The 3723-nt window shown below is 40.2% G+C and overlaps 1 pseudogene; it reads right to left on the bottom strand.

The window, feature by feature from the left end:
- Positions 1-303: 303 nt before the first annotated feature.
- On the bottom strand, positions 304-2300 carry LOC102392686 (annotated as a pseudogene).
- Between the last annotated feature and the right edge of the window lie 1423 nt (positions 2301-3723).

Here is a 3723-nt window from a genome sequence, read left to right as displayed (position 1 = left end):
ATGAAAAAAGCATTGAATATAATTAAACTGTAGTCCAGAGTTAGATACAATTTAATAAAATAATAGTTCAATTTCAAAATAAAAGTTATTGTAGGTGAGACCATGAAATTTCCTAACACGTGATTTTAATACATTATGCTAAATTTTCTAAAACAACTCAGAGGAACTGATATTTACAGTAAATGGAGTATTTATGAAAAATCTGGTGTCAGCTATATTATATATATGTATATATAGAACCCAAGATTATTTGAACTAGGAAACAGATGTTGTATATCTCAACAGCAGTACTGGAATGCAGAGTTTAAGACTGGGATTTACACCATGGGATTTGGAAAAGGAGCAGACATCTTGTTTTCAAAACCTGAAGTTTTTCTCAAGACCAAAATCAACATTGTAACTGCCACAGACAGGAAAAAGGGAAGCTTTGCTCACTTTAATTGTTCATCTGCCTCAGAAAGTCCAGTATCCCTGAGACGGGAACCACTGCAATAAGAAGAGAGTGAATAGGTTCTCCCAGAGGAGGATTGTTGCTTAATTATGCCTCCTGCCCTGGAACCAGGAGCAAACTTTGTGTTTCCCAACCTAATGCTTGGCAGCACCGAGACATTTCAGTAATGGTTCATCAAAAACCCAGAATTCTCCATCTTCATGAAACAACTTTGTCTCCCATTGAATTTCCTTTTCCTTCCTTTCTCAGGCTTCTGCTCTTTGTCTTTCTTCAAGTCTATGCTTGGCTTCAGATGCTGCATCAATGTCTCTGATTTTTAAGTTGAAAGTGACATCCTTCCAAAGGCAGTGGGATTCATACTCTTTCTGATCTTCCAGCTTCCTCACTTTCTTCTTGATTATATGCGACTTCTTGGTATCTATAAAAACTGTATTTCCCCCTGTTGAGTATTTTGCATACATTACACCATTCCGTTCCCCTTCAATTGAGCAGGAAGACTTGTCATTTGGGAAAAAAATTTCAGTGGTAATTTTGTGCTTCTTGCCCCCATAGAAAGGTTTAGTGTGGAAGATGATGTTTGCACTATAGCCAGATTTGGAACAACTAATATTGCATTCTCCACCTAGTTCCACACAGGGTACTGTAAGGATAGACCTGCTGTAAACATTGGGGAATGTGAGAATGTAACATTCATCATGCTCTAGACATGAGACACAGCCCTGCCCTATGTTGTGCACCCCAGTTGACATCCTGAGGAATTTTGATTTGGTCCAGATATGAGCATTGGATTGTATCTTTTTATTAAAATACTCAGCATAAAAGGCTGAAATGGGTGGATAATGAGAAATCTGCTCAGCCACGAATGTTACACTATTCTTGGAAACCCAGGGAACTGGACCTTCTGAAACTAGCCCAACATTCTCTTCAGTATCATTTGATAATGTCCAGTGACACTGAAAGATTTCACCCAAAATGGGGTTGTATGGCTTTTTGGCAACTGATCCTCTCCTTCCTGCATGAAAGGCTGAGAAATACCATTTCACAACCTGAACCATTCAGTCTCTGCCATCCTTCTGGTCACTAATACTCACAAGTAGATCCGGATGTGCAAAAGTCTGTGTACATTTCTAAAAGAGATCTTCTTTCAAAAATAAATGTTGAAAGAACTACCTTCATAAGATCCATTCCAAGTCTAACTTGTGACAGCAGATGCATGATAACACTCTTGTGCTTTTCCATCGACTCTGCCTCCCCTTGGTCATTTCTATAATCATGTGAATCAAAAAGGTCAGCATCGCTTGTTCCATTGGACATGGAAGAATTAAGTGATTTGTGGTATCTAGGAATTTTAGACTGTTTCCTGAGCCACTGTGTGTCAAGACTGAGGCAGATGCAGGCAGATCTATTAAGCGCTTTGGGGATGAGCCACTCTGAAGGAATTCATCTGCATCATAGAATTCATCTTCACTGCTAGAGTAAGAGAACTCTGGGACTGTGTTTGGAGACAAGTTGACATGGCTTGGAGACGTCACACTGCTACTAGGTGGTGAGTGGCCACTGTCTGTACTATTTGGTGTTGGAGTCTGATGATGTCCCAAGGTTGCTAATACTGGTCCAACTGGTACAGAAGATGGATGCTGCTCTGAATCACACAACTCAGAGTAGGTTCTGGAGGTAAGACAGTCTGGAAAGGCACTGTGTTGACCACAGGTTCCAAGGGACCAGGTTGATATATTGCATCCACAGGATTCATAGTGCTTTTAGCAATCTGCAGCAATACAATGCAGTGTTTAATTGATTCTACCAAGCTATTTGTTGTCTCTTTGAGGGTTTAAGTTTTCTTTCTCTGTTCATCATCTCTGTAGTTTTGAAGTTTGTCATCAAAAAGCTTCAACTAACAAGATTTGTAGATAAGCATAAGCTTCTATAAATTTGTTATCAAAGTCTTGGAGACTAGGAACAAATCCTGAATCCAGACTCCCAGGTGGTGATGGGATGGAGGCAGGGAGAGAATCTCACACTCGCGCCCACAGCCTAGGCAAGCAGCAGGGTCCCTGGGAACTCAGGGATGGGAGCCGGCCCCTCTCCCAGACCCTGTGGGTCTACTCATTCCACAAGTGACCAGCAAGAAAGCCATTCGCCAAGACCCCTGCTCTCTGTGCCTCCAGGGGAGGAAGCCGAGGACCACTTCCGAGCACCCCTCTTTGCCGCCCTCAGCCAAATCACCGCTGTGGTGCAGTTGGTCTCATCAAGTCTCCTTTCATCCTCTCTTGATTGCACTTTTATTAGCCTTTAGTTTTCATCACTCCAGCAAAATTAATTTTGTACAGGTTACCAATAGTTCCATATTGCTGAAGACAATAATTAATTCTCACTACTGATATTACTCATTTTAATTATTATGCACACTATGAAAAAGCCTCAAAAAAAAAAAAAAGAAAAGAAAAGAAAAAGCCTCACCATATGTTAAAATTTACAAATCTGCAAATATATAAAATTTGACAGAACTAAAAGGAGCAATAGACCAATTTGTGTTATACTGGGAGATTTTACCATACCTCTCTCTGTAACTGGGAGTTCAAGTAGAAAAAGAAAATCAAGAAATGGTATTTAAAATTTGAACATCTCCATTCATAAATGTAAACCAATTGAAATTGTATAGTGTGAAATACAGATTATTTTCAAGTGCACAAGTGATATTTACCAACATCATACAATAATGCTCAATAAAATAAATCTCAATAGAATGTTATAGTAATTCCAACTTTGGGGCTTCCCAGGTGGAGCTAGTGGTAAATAACACGCTTGCCATTGCAGGAGACGTAAGAGATCCTAGCATTGGGAAGATCCCCTGGAGAAGGAAATGACAACCCTCTCCAGTATTCATGCCTGGATAATCCCATGGACAAAGGAACCTGGCAGGCTACAGTACATGGGGTCGCAAAGAGTCGGACATGACTGAAATGATTTAACATGTATGCACATTTTCATGCCACAGAAAAATTAGGAAATCAATTTTAAAAAGATATCTTAAAACATCAAACTTTGAACCCTAAGAAATACACATCTAGACATCTTTGGATTGGAAGAAGCAATTAAATGCGAGGCTTCCCTGGTGGCTCAGACAGTGAAGAATCTGCCTGAAATGCAGAAGACCAAGTTTTGGTTCCTGGGTCAGGAAGATCTGCTGGAGAAGGAAATGACAATCCACTTCAGTATTCTTGCCTGGAGAATCCCATGGACAGAGGAACCTGGTGGGCTTCAGTGCATGG

Source organism: Bubalus bubalis, chromosome 2 (genome assembly GCF_019923935.1).
Source record: "Bubalus bubalis isolate 160015118507 breed Murrah chromosome 2, NDDB_SH_1, whole genome shotgun sequence".
In the NCBI taxonomy this organism is placed as follows: Eukaryota; Metazoa; Chordata; class Mammalia; order Artiodactyla; family Bovidae; genus Bubalus; species Bubalus bubalis.
This window is presented reverse-complemented; position numbering and strand designations above follow the sequence as displayed.